We start from the raw sequence: 16,805 nt of genomic DNA, 5'->3' as shown, positions 1-16,805 counted from the left end.
AGGCCCTGTGGAGGGTGCCTATATGGGTTCGCTGGTGACCAGGTGGAGGTCAGGGGGTACATTGAGCTGAGAACCACGTTTACAGATGAGGCTGGGTCGAGGACGGAGAAAATCAAGTACCTCGTCGTAAACGCCCCCTCAGCACATAACATCCTGTTGGGAAGGCCCACGCTTAACAGGATAGGCGCCATTCCGTCGACTCGGCACATGAAGGTAAAGTTGCCGTCCATGGAAGGGGTGGTGATCACGATCAAGTCTGATCAGAAAGAAGCGAAAAGGTGCTATGAGAATAGCCTGAAAAACAAAAGATCAGTGAGTTATGTAACAACCACCCCACCTCCCGGTGTGAAGCCCAGATCGACGGCAACAGAGGAGGCTGCCGGAAGAGATGTGGAGATGATAGACGCTGAGCTAGGGGAGAGGAATGCTGGCCTGGAGGAGGAAGAGGCGCGGAATCGCCCCGTGGAAGCAAGGGAACAGGGAATCGCCAGGGCGGTGATCGCCAGAGAATCCAGGCCTAAACCTGTCGAGCAGTGGCTCGAAAAGTTGATCTCCAGGACCAGATCGCCAAGATGATTGAGCGGCATCTGGACGCGTTTGCATGGTCCGCTTTGGACATGCCCGGGATTGATCCCGACTTCTTGTGCCATCATCTGGCGATGGACAATTTGGTGAGACCGGTGCGACAAAGGAGAAGAAAATTCAACGAGGAGAGGAGGCAGGCGATCAGGGACGAAACACAGAAACTCCTCGCTGCAGGCCACATCAGGGAAGTCCAGTACCCTGAATGGCTGGGAAATGTCGTACTGGTGAAGAAGAGTAACGGGAAATGGCGCATGTGCGTCGATTTCACCGACCTGAACAAAGCTTGCCCAAAGGATTCGTATCCTTTACCAAGCATTGATGCCCTGGTCGATAGTGCTGCAGGGTGTAAGTTGCTGAGTTTCCTGGATGCCTTCTCAGGATATAATCAGATGAAGATGCATCCCATGGATGAAGAGAAAACAGCCTTCATGACGGAGAGATCGTGCTACTGCTATAAGGTGATGCCGTTTGGGCTGAAAAACGCGGGGTCCACGTACCAGAGGCTGATGGATCGAGTACTTGCACCGATGCTGGGAAGGAACGTGCAAGCTTACGTCGATGACATGGTCGTGACCTCGCAGGAAAAAAGCAAGCACGTTGCAGACTTGGAAGAGTTGTTCACGACGATCGCCAAGTTCAGATTGAAGCTGAATCCGGAGAAATGCATTTTCGGCGTGGAGGCTGGGAAGTTTTTGGGTTTCCTCTTGACTGAAAGAGGAATAGAAGCCAACCCAGACAAGTGTGCCGCCATCTTGGCGATGAGGAGCCCGGCTACGGTGAAAGAAGTCCAGCAGCTAACAGGTCGGATGGCAGCCCTATCTCGCTTCGTGTCAGCTAGCGGAGAAAAGGGGCATCCCTATTTTCAATGTCTGCGGCGCAATAATAAGTTTGCTTGGACGAAAGAGTGCGAGGAAGCTTTCGTCAAACTGAAGGAGTATCTGGCGAGCCCGCCGGTTCTGTGCAAACCGCTGGTGGGAATCCCTCTCAGGTTGTATTTTGCTGTGACTGAGAGGGCGGTGAGTGCGGTGCTCGCCCAGGATCAAGATCAGGCTCAGAAGCCTATTTATTTTGTGAGCAAGGTGTTGCAGGGCCCAGAAACGAGATATCAGGCCCTGGAGAAGGCTGCGCTGGCTGTGGTGTTTTCGGCGAGGAGGTTGCGCCACTACTTCCACAGTTTCACAATACTGGTGATGACTGACCTGCCCATCCAGAAGGTCTTGAAGAAACCCGACGTTGCGGGAAGGATGGTGAAGTGGGCGGTAGAGTTGTCAGAGTTTGATATTAAGTACGAGCCCCGAGGCCCGATCAAGGGGCAAATCTTTGCAGATTTCGTGGTTGAGCTCTCATCAGAGGCGACGCGGGTTGAAGGGGACGATTTCCGTTGGGTACTTTCGGTGGATGGATCGTCGAACCAGCAGGGCAGCGGTGCTGGAGTCATATTGGAAGGACCCAACGGCGTGCTGATTGAACAATCTTTGAGGTTTGCCTTTAAGGCCAGCAACAATCAAGCAGAGTATGAGGCGCTGATCGCCGGAACTTTGCTGGCCAAGGAGATGGGAGCTAGGGTGCTGATGGCTAAGAGTGACTCGCTGCTAGTCACGGGGCAAGTAACAGGCGAGTTCCAGGCTAAAGATCCACAAATGGCGGCTTACTTGGCGTATGTGCAGGAATTGAAGAGTTCCTTTGCCTCCTTTGAAGTAGTACATGTGCCCAGAGAGCAGAATGCCCGAGCTGACTTGCTTGCTAAGCTCGCCAGCTCAGGCAAGGGGGGTAGGCAGAGGACGGTGATCCAAGAAACTCTGAAGACGCCAAGGGCATTTGTAGCAGATCACCTGGTCCTTCAGATAAGCAAGTTGACGGAGAGAGCAGCGAGAAGCCATAAGTCCTTGACGCAAGAAACTCTGAGATCGCCGAGAATTAGAGCATGTCGAGGAGAGAAGGTGGACGTGATGCAGGTCTGCGCCGCCCATGAGCCAGACACTTGGATAACACAGTACAAGCGGTGCCTGGCAGATGGCCTCCTCCCGCTGGATTCGACAGAAGCTAGGAAGGTAAAGAAAAATTCCAGCAAGTACACATTGATTGATGGCGATCTGTACAGGTTTGGGTTCACTCACCCACTCCTGGAATGTATACACGGCGAGAAGTGCACGAGAATCATGGCGGAGCTCCACGAAGGTATATGCGGAAGCCACGTCGGGGGTCGAGCTCTGGTCGCGAGGACTCTCCGTGCAGGCTACTACTGCCCAATGTTGTAAACAATGCCAGCAGCACGCCGATTGGCATAAGGCACCTCCCGAGGAGTTGAAGTCGATCTATAGCCCTTGGCCGTTTCATACTTGGGGAATCAACATCCTGGGACCTTTCCCGCTGGCGATCAGGCAGATGAAGTACTTGGTGGTGGCGATTGAGTATTTCACCAAGTGGATTGAAGCAGAACCGGTGGCCCAGATCACCGCACACAAGATCGAAGGTTTTGTATGGAAGAACATCGTGTGCCGGTTTGGAGTGCCTAAACGCCTGGTGTCAGATAATGGGACGCAGTTTGCAAGCCACCTGTTGAAGAAGCTTTGCGAAGGGGTGGGAATTCAACAAGTGTTTGCATCCGTCGAGCACCCTCAGACAAATGGCCAGGTGGAGTCAGCTAATCGGGTGTTGTTGAGAGGTTTGAAGAGAAGGCTTGAGAAAGCCAAGGGAAGTTGGGCTGAGGAGGTGCCCCGTATAGTCTGGGCGTACCACACCACCGAGCAGTCAGGAACCCATGAGACCCCGTTCAGCTTGGTCTATGGGTGTGATGCCATGATTCCGGTGGAGATCCAGGAGAGCTCGCCGAGATTCCAGAACTTCGTAGAGGAAGACTCGAATGAAGAGAGAAGGCTGAACCTGGATCTACTGGATGAGGTCAGGGAAGATGCGAGGTTGAAGGCTGAAGCCGTGAAGAGAAGGGTCGAACGAAGATACAACTCGAAGGTGATTCCAAGGCAGTTTAGAGAAGGCGATCTGGTGATGAGGAAGGCCCACCAGTACGAGATGGAGAATAAACTGTCACCCAAGTGGACTGGACCGTTCAGAATAACCGAGGCGCTCGGGAACGGAGCCTACCGCTTAGAGACGCTGGAAGGAGGGGCGATTCCTCGCACCTGGAACGCCACACACCTGAAGTTGTACTATAGTTAAGAGCTTTGTAAGTAAAGACAAACACAAAGGTTATATTACAATGTCTCTGTTAAAACAGTTTGAAGGGGGCACTCTTTTTTCCCTAAAGAGGGTTTTTAATGAGGCCACCCAATAAAAGAAGAGTTTTCGAAGTATAAGGCGTTTTCTGGTTGCATGTTCGCTGTTTTCCAAAAGTTTTGAAGAAAGACCTTGTCACTTGTAAGTGATTTAAGGCAAGAAAAGATATATCGCATGCTTTCAGTTAAAGTTTTTAAGTCCTCATCGTTTTTCGGCGATTGGAGGCACCAGTAAAGGTTTTTAAGTCCTCATCGTCCTTCGGCGATCGGAGGCACCAGATGAAAGACCTCAACGCCCTCGCGCGTTCTGAGGCAAGTTAAAGACCTCCTCGCCGTCGAGCGAGTGCAGGCGAGAAAGAGAAAAAGTCCTCCGTGTTTCTAGGGGCGAGAAGATGTAACCCCTGGGGCAATGTAGAGGCAAGTTAAAGACCTCCTCGCCGTCGAGCGAGTGCATGCGAGTAAGAGAAAAAGTCCTCCGTGTTTCTGAGGGCGAGAAGATGTAACCCCTGGGGCAATGTAGAGGCAAGTTAAAGACCTCCTCGCCGTCGAGCGAGTGCAGGCGAGAAAGAGAAAAAGTCCTCCGTGTTTCTGGGGGCGAGAAGATGTAACCCCTGGGGCAATGTAGAGGCACCAGTAAAAAGTCCTCCGTGTTTCTGGGGGCGAGAAGATGTAATCCCTGGGGCAATGTTGAGGCGAGTTTAAAGACCTTCTCGCCGATGAGCGAGTTCAGGCGAGTTTAAAGACCTTCTCGCCGATGAGCAAGTTCAGGCGAGTAAAAAGTCCTTCTCGTCGGTTAGCGAGTTCAGGCAAGTTTAAAGACCTTCTCGCCGATGAGCGAGTTCAGGCGAGTAAAAAGTCCTTCTCGCCGATGAGCGAGTTCAGGCGAGTTAAAGACCTTCTCGCCTACATGCGAGCTTAGGCAAGATAAAATCCTTCTCGTCTCGAACGAGTTCAGGTATGGTGCAGAGGGTGGAAGAAGTTTGGAAGGTGGCTAAGGTAGGTTCGAAGAGAACGCCTAGTCAGCCGGTCTTTTGTTCTGAAGCTCAGGGGGGCAAAGAAGGATCCCAAAAGGCATTTCTACTCCCAGATAAAGAAACAATTGCCAAAGCATGAGGCCAGGGAAAGTTGATATCACCAAGAGTCCTTGGTGATCAGGAGGAGTTCAAACAGCGCCGAGAAGGTTAAAAGACCTGTTTGATGAAGCAGGTTGAGTGGGACGGTGTTTTGAGCCAATAACTGAGTTACAGTTCGTTGCTTGAAGGGTATTCTTACGATAAGGTTAGTTGCCTTAAGAGTACAAGTTGGTTAAGGTGATTATTGCTTAAGTTTGAAGTGGTTCGAAGCAGTTAAGTCAAAAGTCGTGTTTGCAAAATCATTAAGTTAAATCCGACAAAGTTAAACATGCGAAGAAGGTTAAAGCGCTTAAAGAAGTCAGGAGAGGGAATACCCGAACTTTGTCATTAAGATAAGTATCTGTTAAAGGCACATATACACGAGTTTATTACAGAATAATACAAGGGAAATCATAAAAGTAGCAGATGAAGAGGAGTTGATTAGTCTTCAGCAGGAACGACTTTTCCATCTACTACTTCGTTGTTCAGTGACACCAGGCTGAGATCCAGGTCGGGGAATAGGCAAGCGAATTGTTCCCGCGCAGCTTCGAATCCAGCAGCCAGAATCTGAGCAGAGTTTAGCTTGAGTTCTTCAATTTGCCCCTGAAGTTCCTCAATCCGCTTCTTGAGGTCTTCAGTTTGCTCTTTCAGCTCTTTATTCTGCTGCTCCAGCTCTTCAACCTGTTTTTTGAGTTGTTCGTTGGTCTCTTGAGCCTGGAGAAGGTCTTCAGTAACCTTCTTGGATTCCGATTGTGCTTGGGCCAACTCAGCAGCCACCTTTCCTTTCTCTTTGTTGGCCTCGACGAGATCAGCCATGGCGTCGTCCCTCGCCTTTTCTACTTGCCCAAGTAGTTTCTCTCGGTCGATCGACCTCTGCTCCAGTTTTTGCACCTTAGCGGCGTCAGCTTTCATGAGAGCCTCCAGGTCGACCGCCCTGGCGCGAAGAGGCACAATTTTGCTTTCCAGCTCGACCTTCTCTTGGGCAAGTTGGTGAACTTTGTGGCGAAGGTCAGTGGCCTCCTTGCGCGCCAGCCTGAGCTCGGTATTCATTGCATCCTCCACTCGGGAGTGTTCGATTTCTGTGAGCGTCAGGCTGAAAGACAACTTCTCCACCTCGATCCTCATGGTGCTGTTTTCGGTTTTGAGGTTGAAGAGGTCGTCTTGGAGCCTCCTGGTTGAGCCTTCCACAGCCCTGGTTATGATCGCTGGGATATCCTCTGCTATGGTTTTCAGCTTGGCAGTTAGAGGCTCCCACATCCTTGTGACCTCAAGGGGAAGGTTCGCTGCTTGGAGAGGCGCCAGGTGGGCTTGTTGTGGGTTCTCGTCGCCACCTTCCTTAGCAGGTTCTTCAGTAGTTGCTTCTTGGCGTGGCGACGCAATCGGGGATTTGGTAATCAGAATCGGAGAGGTATGAGCAACCTCATCCCCGATTGGAGCATTTTCTGCAGCTGAAGCGTTTGAAGGGGGGCCCCCTCCAGCTGACACGTATGGCGTAGAGGCGCTCGGGGGGTCCTCCAGGAAATTTGGCTCTTGGGCCTCAGCTGCAGGTGGCGCAGTGGCCAGTGGAACCGCTTGGACTGGTGAGGGAGGAGCCTGTGGTGTTGGCGATGATGGAGGAGGAGCAGGCGTCGATGGTGGTGTTGAGGTTGGAAGAGGGGGTGGAGCAGGTGGTGAAGAAGGTGCCACCCTCTTCCTCTTCGTAATGAGGCCATCCTCGGTGACCTCGTCGTCCTCTTCTTCCTCCTCATGGATGACTTGAGAGGCTTTCCTTTTAGGTCTCTTAAGGACCAATTTTTTGCGTTGGGCGGGTTCCTTGGGTTGTGATCGCCCTTGGACAATGGCGGCCTCCACCACCGAGTTGGGCACCGTTTGGGAACCGGTCACCAACCCGTGGTTTCGGGCTAGCGCCTTCAGTTCAGCGAGCATGTTTCTGGGCAACATGTCGTCTGCATGGAACGAAGATACATGGGTTAACTCAAGAAAAACAAATAAGTGCATAAGGTAATAAACAACAAAGCAGATGGTATGTGCAGGAAAGGTAAAGCCAAAGTCTTGCGCATAACGCACAAGACGCCCAGAAACAGCTAAACAAGAAGCGGCATCAAAACAAGAGTTTAATGTCCTAACCTATTCGAATTTCTAGCTGATCTTCGTAGAATTCGAAGCATATCAAGGTGATGGTAAGGAATGTTATATTGGCGTCTGCCACCTTCTTCCAGAAGAGACAGAGGTCTCTGTCCAATGCTCCCATGCTGTCAGGACTTCTGGGCCTCCTGAAGCAGCTCTTGGACTCTTTCTTCCCCTTGTCCACCCAGTACAAGGGGAAGCCATCGAGAAGGGAGGTGTCCTTGTCGTTCGCACGCACTTGGACGAATTTCCCCTTCCAGTCCTTGTAAGATTGTTGGAAGATGGCAAAGATGGACCTCCCAGCAATTGCGTTCAAGCTGACCCATAGGCGGTCTCCTGGGTGCTTGGCTTCGAAGAGGAATAAAAACACGTCCACCGACGCGGGCAACCCCAGGTGGGCGCACATTACTTGAAAAGCTCGAACAAACGCCCAGCTGTTGGGGTGGAGCTGGGCGGCAGCAATGTTGAGCTCGGTAAGAAGTTCCCTCTCGAATCGGGTGAAAGGGAACCTGAGCTTGACCTTCTTGAACAAAGTCGTATAGACAAAGCAGAAGGGCCCGTCGGCGCTTACTTTGTCATCAGCACACACGGGCAGATCGGGGGGGCAAGGCAGCACCATCATCTTCTCGTCGTGCTCCTTGTGAAACGATTGGTAAATCTCGTCCCCCTTAGTCAGCCGCAAGACTGCTCCCGCAGTGTTCACAGAGGATGTCTCTTTCAGGAGGGTTGAGTTGGCCCAGGGATACAAAGTTTTGAAATCTGGCAGAGGAACGGGGGCTCCTCCGGCGATAGGTGGAGTCGCCTGGGCCAGGACAGGTTGGGAAGACGCAGGCCTCTCAGCCTGCGAAGATGAAGCGCCACGAACTGGTGTTGGGTCGTGTGCTTGTGAAGGAAGGTTTCATGCTGAAGGAGGAGGGTTCGGGGTAATCTTGGTGCGAGTCATGATAGCAGCTGCAAAGGAAGAAGAAAGGAAAAATGATCAGGGGGTTACAAAGGCTGACTCGATCATAGAAGGAAGGTGAAAGACAAACGAATGTAGGTTCGTTGCGACGATTGACGAAGCCCTAAGTTACGCAGAAGAATAAATGGAAAAACTACCCACAGCGTATGCACCAGGCAGTTACAGGATGATGCGAATCGGTTAAAATGCAAGGAAAGCCAGCAGAAGAAGGAAAGTAGGTACCTTTTGATGATCAGGGAGACGATGAATGTTGATGGTGATTCAGAATGCTGGAGAGCGCTGAGAGTTTTTCGCAGAAGAAAGTTGGAACGTTCGTGAATGCGAGGGAAAGTGATGGAACAGTGCTGAGTGAAAATGGGTTTAAGGGTTTTTTCGAAATGGGTTTAGGAAGCGCAAACGGCAACTGAAGAGAGCCGTTGATGAAGCCACGCGTCAAACGATGAGTGAGGGGTTTGGTGGAGCGTCAGAGCAGCAAAAGGTACAACCGCTTGGAATTCTGCGTCAGTGCCACGTAGACCGGTGTTGAAGTGACTTTTTCAGTCTTTTCGCTAGACAAGTCTTCGCTTAAGACTGGGGGGCTTGTGTATCGCCCTGGTAGTCGGGAGTGATGACGTGGCATCCAGCTACAGTATGGGCGTGTTGACAAGGCGCCAAGTTGGCAGAAGGGAAGGAAGTCGGGGGGCTTGCGTAGTCGCCAGTTGTCAAGTTGGCGTGTTCCGATCTCCAGCTTACCAGAGTCGGCGATCACCAGGTTGAAGATGAAGTCGCCAGATGTAGATTCAGGCGACCTAGTTATTGGAGATCGCCAGAGCAAGCACATCGCCAAAGATGAAGGAGAAGCAGATTACGAAGGCGGCCGGCGAGACCACAGGGAAGGTGTATGAAGGCCCCTAACTCGCCAGTTCCAGTAGAGATCGCACTCCCAAGTTAGCTATGCACTGGGCAGTACCATGCATACGTAACTTAGCCAAAATGAGAGTAGAAGCAGCGCCAAGTCAAGGAGCCTCCAGATGATGGCACGTGTACAGTCGGATGCGAGCCACGTGTCCAAGTCTGTAACTGCCAGGAGAGAGAAAGCTACCAGGTATATAAGAGTTCTTAACAAACTTTCTGAGGTACGCACGTTCAGTTTATACACTTTACGCTTACGAGTGATAGAGCTGACTGTGAGAGAGGATTTGCACGGTTCTTGTTCTCTTAGTATTTGGTGATACCGTCACTGACTTGAGCGTTGGAGTGCGATCGGCCGCAGCGGCGCCGTACTGTTTCTTTGCAGGTTCTTGAGGTAGATCCCGAAGAGGAACGGAGGTGAGAAGCGGTGCGCACGTCGATCCTTTGACGAGGCAGTTTCCAGCGTTCCGGTCAACAGGCAGGATCAACTATGCAACTTGAGATTCAGTTAGGTTGACACCTCAAGTAACAACAATCATCTGTCATCACATGAAAAAAGTATTATTAAAAAATAAAGAAAAGAAAGAAAATACAAAAAAAATATGGGAGGACTAGACCAAAATCCATATGTTAACAAAAACGATACATAGGTAGACTATACATATTCATAAAGAATTCTAAGAACAAACTAGATGGAAGCCTATTATACCAATGAAATGATTCTTTATGAATAAATCCTGTACTAGACCAGACATCGGACATCGGCATCGACACCTGTGTGGAGCAGGTTGGCTCGGTGGTCTGGTCGAGATAGTACGTGTGTTGAAATCCGTATATATGAAAAGCCTGTTTAGCAAACGTGTATGTGGTGTGTATAGTACATGTGGGTCTAGCACAAGTAAGTACTCAATAGAAACGCCTAGGCCCAAGAACGTCAGGGTTTCAAGGGTAAGCCGCATGCATGCCGCGTAGAGGCTAGAACGCCTACAGTGACAGATGGGCCCCATAATGCTGGTACATGAGTTGATTCCTTGACGGCCATGCTGTTAAGATTATGCACTCCAACTGACGGAAGAAGTGCCTTCATGTTGATGAAACTTGAATTGATGATGGGCGGAAGCTTATGAAAGAGGCATGCAAGAATCTCCTAAGAGGTGTGGACTCGTTGAAGGTGCATGTAATGTATGGAAGGTGAGTGGTTCGGCCAGCTCACTTGGAAGGTGAAGGTTGAAGACTAAGCTTGCCTATCCTAGAGAGGAAGTAGACAAGAGTGACAAATTGGCACAAATGTAGCAGCAATTTCACTTTATGATTAATCTTGCAATTACATGAGCCAAGCCCTCTTATTTATAGTGTTTAGAGGGCTGAAAATTCAAATGAAAGTGGAGGGAAATTCAAATGAATTCCCTCCCTAAAGTAGCGCATAATGAAGCACATGGGAGGGGTGTGACTAGTGTTGTATGCTCACCCCCTCTATGGGCTTTCTAGACCGACCTTGGTTAATTTAGAGGTTTTTTTAGAAACTCTAAATTTACCTAGGTTGGTGTTTTAGGTGCCAAAATTAATTCTAAGAAAAATTACAAATAAAGTTCCTAGGCTAAATTTGAAAAGAAATTAAAGTCTACTCTACACTAGAGTTTATGGCATTTTGAACATGTATAAGAAGGTTTCTCTGCCATCAGTAGCAGCATTCCTGTCTTCTTGGATCCTCTTGGCCATAGCTCTAGTGGTTGGCCCAAATCTACTCCTTGGTGGGCTTGCATGTGGGCTTGTGCTTGGGCCTCTTCCATCATCCCCTCCCTCTTGAAAAGGATTTTTCCTCAAATCCAATGCTTCTTCTTCTTCATTGTTACGTATAAAAGGAGTTAAATCAATGACATTAAATGTATCATGTACTCCATACTCCGCAGGTAAATCAAGTTTATATGCATTGCTATTTATTTTCTTGAGGACTTGGAAAGGTCCATCACCGCAGGGACTAAGTTTGGACTTCCTCTTAGTTGGAAACCTATTATTCCTAAGATGAAGCCAAACTAGGTCTCCTTCCTCAAAGATTATTTCTCGCTTCCCCTTATTGTTATGTTTTATATATTTCTCGGTTTGTTGTTGTATTTGTTCTTTAACCCTCTCATGCATTTTCTTAACAAATTCATCTTTTGTAGCTTTTTCCTTATGCACAAAGGTATGCGGATTAGGAAGTGGCAACAAATCTAAAGGAGTAAGAGGATTAAACCCATATACAACTTCAAATGGAGAAATATTAGTAGTCTTGTGAACTACCCTATTGTATGCAAACTCAATATGGGGAAGGTACTCATCCCAAGATCTATGGCTACCCTTCATGACTGCCCTAAGCATAGTAGAAAGAGATTTATTGACTACCTCTGTTTGGCCATCCGTTTGAGGATGACAAGACGTTGAAAATTGTAGTTTAGTGCCAAGTTTTTCCCAAAGGGTTCTCCAAAAATGACTTATAAACTTTGGATCTCTATCCGAAACTATGCTTCTAGGTAACCCATGAAGTCTTACCACTTCTCTAAAGAAGAGTTTAGAAACATTTTGAGCATCATCCACCTTGTGGCATGGAATAAAATGTGCCATTTTACTAAAGCGATCCACTACCACAAAAATGGAATCAAAACCTTTTGCGGTCCTAGGAAGTCCTAGAATAAAATCCATGCTAATATCTTCCCATGGAGCACTTGCAAAAGGTAGAGGAGTATAGAGTCCATGAGACATTGTTTTAGACTTAGCTTTTAAATATGATATGCATCTAAAACAATGTCTTTGGATGTCTCTTCTCATATGTGGCCAAAAGAATTTTCCTTTTAAAAGCTCCAGAGTCTTATCAACTCCAAAATGGCCCATGAGACCTTCTTCATGAGATTCTTTTACAAGAAGTTTTCTATGCGTTCCTTGAGGTATACAGAGTTTTCCTTCTTTAAAAAGATACCCTTCAGACACATAAAATCCTCCTTGTGCTATTTTTTTATACTTAGCAAAGATGGATGCAAAATCATGATCTTCTTTGTAAAGTTCCATTATGTTGTCAAATCCAAGAATTTGGGCTCCAAGTTTTGAAAAGAGGGCATGTCTCCTTGAAAGAGCATCAACCACAATGTTTGTACTACCCTTCTTGTATTTGATAACATAAGGGAATTGTTCAAGAAATTCCATCCATTTTGCATGGCGTTTGTTCAACTTATGTTGACCTTTCAAATATTTTAAAGACTCATGATCACTATGAATGACTAATTCCTTATAAACTAGATAGTGCTCCCAAGTCTTTAAGGCCCTCACAAGTGCATAGAGCTCTTTATCATAGGTGGGGTAGTTGAGGGTGGCTCCATGAAGTTTTTCACTAAAGTAAGCAATTGGATGTCTACCTTGCAACAATACGACACCTATGTCTACTCCCGATGCATCACATTCTAGCTCAAAAGTTTTTGCAAAAGTTGGTAAAGCAAGAATGGGTGCATTAGTGAGTTGAGCTTTTAACCTCTTGAAGGCTTGATTTTGCTTCTCGGTCAAACAAAATGAAGCGTCCTTCTTCATTAACTCATTGAGTGGTGAAGCTAGACTTGAGAAGTAAGGCACAAATCTTCTATAAAAGCTTGCTAGACCATGGAAGCTCCTAACATCTCCTACATTTTGTGATGTTGGCCATTCTTGGATGGCTTTGATTTTCTCGGGGTCAACATGTACCCCATTTTTGTTAACTATAAAACCCAAAATCACTACACTACAAACAAAAAAGGTACATTTATCACTATTAGCAAACAAACTATTAACTCTAAGCACTAAGAGAACTTCCCTAAGGTGTCTTAGGTGGTCTTCTAGGCTTTGACTATAGACTAATATATCATCAAAATAAACTACTACGTATTTACCTATACAATCCCTTAAGACATGATTCATGAGCCTCATGAAAGTGCTAGGTGCATTAGTGAGACTAAAAGACATGACTAACCATTCATATAGTCCAAATTTGGTTTTAAAAGCGGTTTTCCACTCATCACCCTCTTTAATTCGAATTTGGTGATATCCACTTTTAAGATCAATTTTAGAAAATATGATGGACCCATGCAATTCATCAAGCATGTCATCTAGTCTTGGAATTGGATGGCTATATTTGATGGTGATATTATTGATGGCTCTACAATCACAACACCTTCTCCATTTGCCATCTTTTTTTGGCACCAACAAGACAGGTACAACACAAGGGCTTAAGCTCTTTTGAACCCAACCCTTCTCCAACAAATCTTGTACTTGTGATTCTATCTCCTTAGTTTCCTCGGGATTAGTTCTATAAGCTGGTCTATTGCGTAGACTAGCTCCTGAAACTAAATCGGTTTGACGTTCTATACCTCTAAAAGGAGGAATTCCTATGGGGCCTTCCATAGAGAATATATCATCAAATTCTTTAAAAAGTTATTTTACTTGAGGAGGTAGAACACAAGTCTCAACAAGTGTGGCAGTGCTTGTAAGTGTTCCTTTACAAATTAAAAGGCTTGAAGGTTGTTCAACAAGAACCATGTTTTCAAATGTGTTTTCAATTCTTTCTTCTTGTTGAATGACCTCGTGGAAAGGAACACTCTTCTCCCACGCCTTTTGCTCCCTAAGGGCTTTTTCTTGTTTTTCTATTTTTGTTTTTTTTTTCTCTTCATCCCTCTTTTGTTTCATTTGTACTTGATCTTTTGCCACTTGTGAATGTGATAAAGGATAAAGTATAAACTTCTTTTCTTTGTGGGTGAAGGTAATCTCATTGGTTAGACCATTGTGCATAGTTTTCTTATCAAATTGCCAAGGTCTACCCAACAAAATATGACAAGCTTCCATGGGAACTACATCACATAAAACTTTATCTTTGTAGTTTCCCATAGAAAACTCGACTTTCACTTGCTTGTCTACAGTTAATTCCCCATCTTCATTGATCCATTGAAGTTTGTAAGGTTTAGGATGAGGTATTAATTGTAGATTTAGCTTTTCAACCATTCTAGCGCTACAACAATTGCAGCAAGAGCCATTATCCACAATGAGAGAACAAACATTTTCTAAAACTTTGCATCTTGTATGAAAAATGTTCTCTTTGTGTCTCTAGGTTCACGCTAGATTGATTGTTGAGGGTTCTTCGAATCATCATTAACTCCCCCTCACATGGATATGCTCCCTCACTATTCTCCTCCTCTTTCCCACTAAGTTCATCATCATGGCTACTATATTCATCTACCCCTCTTAAAAACATAGTTCTTTGGTTTGGGCATTGGGCTTGAACATGACCTCTACCATAACATTTAAAACATTTAACATCTCTACTACGGGTGGGTGGAGTGAGTGCATCTTTTCCTACACTCTTGGGAGTTTCTCTTGGTTTTTCTTTAGGTACACTTTCCTCCCTCTTATACTCCCTTTTTGGATATGAGTTAGAGTATGAGCTTTCCCTACGACTTGAAGTTTTCCTCAAATTTTGTTGGTCAACCTTGATACACAATTGAATTAAATCATTCAAGTCTTGGTAGAGAAAAAGTTCAACTCTATCTCTAATCTCAAGGTTAAGCCCACTTAAGAATCTTGCTATGGTGATGGGTTTAGACTCCCTAATTGAGGCTCTCATCATGTATAATTCCATTTTCTGCCTATATTCCTCTACACTCATGGTCTTTTGTTGGAGTCTTTGGAGCTTGTCCATTAACTCCCTACTATAATAGGAGGGAATATGGTGGCGTCTTATGGCTCCCCTAAGATCATTCCCATACTTTATGGGAGGCTAAGGGTACTTTTCTTTCCTCACTTACTCTATGGCAAGCAAACAATTGTTCTACCTTCATTTCCCAATCTAGATAAGCTTCTACGTTTTCTTTTCCAAGGAAATAAGGTAGATCTACCCTAACCTCTCTTGGGCTTTCTTTTCTTTCCTTTCTTGCTCTCCTAGGGGGTGGTTGATAGTATTAATTAATTATAAGACTTTGTTCCCCAAAAGAATCATTACCCCTAGAGCCAGATGCATGAGAACTATTTTTGGATTTGGTGTAATAATCTCTTTCTTTAACCATTTTCAATTCATCTTGTATTAAAGCAAATTGAGTATCCCTTTCTATGAGAAGGGTCTCATGTTGCATTTGTCTATATGAAAGTGCTTGAAAGTCTTGTGCTAATTTTTTCAAAAGAGATTTGATAGACTCTCCTTCACTTTCATTAGAATGATGAGAAGACATGGTTAAAGTTATGTGTTGTAAGTAATTTACCCCAAAAAAGAGAACGAGAGTAATGAAGGTAGCTTCCTAGGAAAGGGAGGTGGATCACTTGTATCTCTTAAGTACCAAGCCTTTCTGATGGATTTGTGTCTCCTTTCTTGCGGTTTTTGTTGATGAATGCGGAAGCTCCATGGATTGATGGTGGAACAAGGCTCTCCTAAGAGTTGTGATAGCCTTGGAGGTGCATGAGAAGTAGGAAGAGTAGGAGTGGTTTGGCCAACTCCCTTTGTAGGTGAAGGTTTGAAGATTAAAAGCCTATTCCTAAGAGAGTTTAGGCAAGAAGTGAGAATGACACAATTTTGACATTCACTATTCAATTAATCTTGAATTTACATGACCCAAACTCCTCTATATATAGCAAGAGTGGGCTAAAAATGAAAAGAGAAATGGAGGGAAATTCAAATGTTGGCACATGGGAAGGTGGCTCCTAAATTAAGCACATGTGAGGTAGGTTCTAGAATTCTTCCATGTGCTAGGAGTTCTAGAACCTTACGCTCCACTTAGGCTAAATGTGGGCTGGACCTAAGTTTAATTAGGAGTAGAAAACTCTAATTAAACTTAGGTTAACATTTTAGATACCACTTTGCATGTTTCAACAAAAATAAAAAAGAAATAAACTATGCTACTTTTGACAAAAAAATGTAAAAACTATTCTACACTAGAGTTTATGACATGTAGAATGTGTCCTCTTGACCCCTCTTTGACCATAACTCTAGTGATTGCCTTAATTTGATATTTTGGTGGCCTTTGAAAGGATTGGTGTCGGGGCCTTGTCCACCAACAATCCATGGATGCTTCCGCTAATTCCACATCAAAAACGCAAAGATGACGACCTCAAGCTATCATTTGGTATCTAGAGCCATGGTCTTCAAGAGATAAGTGCCTCTTTTCATTTTTTCCAGAATCTATCCCTCAAGACTTTTCACAAATCTTTTTCTAAGTAATTCACTTAGATCACAATTAAGAATGAAAAACACAATTTTATGCAAGAAAAATGCAAAGCAATTAAACAATAAAAAGCAAGTAAACAATGCAAAGCAATTAACAAAAGCACAATTAAAGGTAGCTAACTAGAAAGCTTTTAAGCTAGACGTATCCTAAGGTGAGGCTTCTAGGCACTTAGAACTATTGAAGACACACTCACTGTCTAATGCATAATTATTCCACTAATTAATGAAAGTTTAATGCAATTACAAATCAAAAGAAATACAATGAAAATTGGATTACAAAAGAAAATTTAGAAATCCTATTCTATGTTCTTCTTTTGCTTGTTGGTACTCCTTTTTGTTGTTACTCTTGCTATTGGCACCCACTCTTTGTGTATTTTGTAAACTCACTTGTTGCTGCACTCTTGTTCAACCTCTCAAATATATTCAAGTTAAGTCTTCAAAACAGAACCTACTAAATGATAATGGACTCACCACATAGGTTTGCTCCAAATTAACCAAGCACCGCTTTTGAAACTTTTACCACCAATCAAAGAGGTTAACAAATTTCAAAGCAAAGAAACAAATCAATTTGGAATTGGACAACAACAAAGGGAGTAATTATATGACACAACTTGAAAGAGTATTGATTGAATATGACAATCAAACAAATAAGGCACTCAACAAAAGGTGGCACACAAATTGAACCTAAAGAA

At 45.3% G+C, this 16,805-nt stretch overlaps 1 pseudogene; it reads right to left on the bottom strand.

The window, feature by feature from the left end:
• Positions 1 to 12,624: 12,624 nt before the first annotated feature.
• On the bottom strand, positions 12,625 to 14,598 carry LOC150025533 (uncharacterized; annotated as a pseudogene).
• Positions 14,599 to 16,805: the final 2,207 nt, after the last annotated feature.

Source organism: Phaseolus vulgaris, chromosome 8 (assembly GCF_051622355.1).
Source record: "Phaseolus vulgaris cultivar YP4 chromosome 8, ASM5162235v1, whole genome shotgun sequence".
Classification (NCBI taxonomy): domain Eukaryota; kingdom Viridiplantae; phylum Streptophyta; class Magnoliopsida; order Fabales; family Fabaceae; genus Phaseolus; species Phaseolus vulgaris.
The sequence above is the reverse complement of the archived record's forward strand: the minus strand, read 5'-3'. Positions and strand labels throughout refer to the sequence as shown.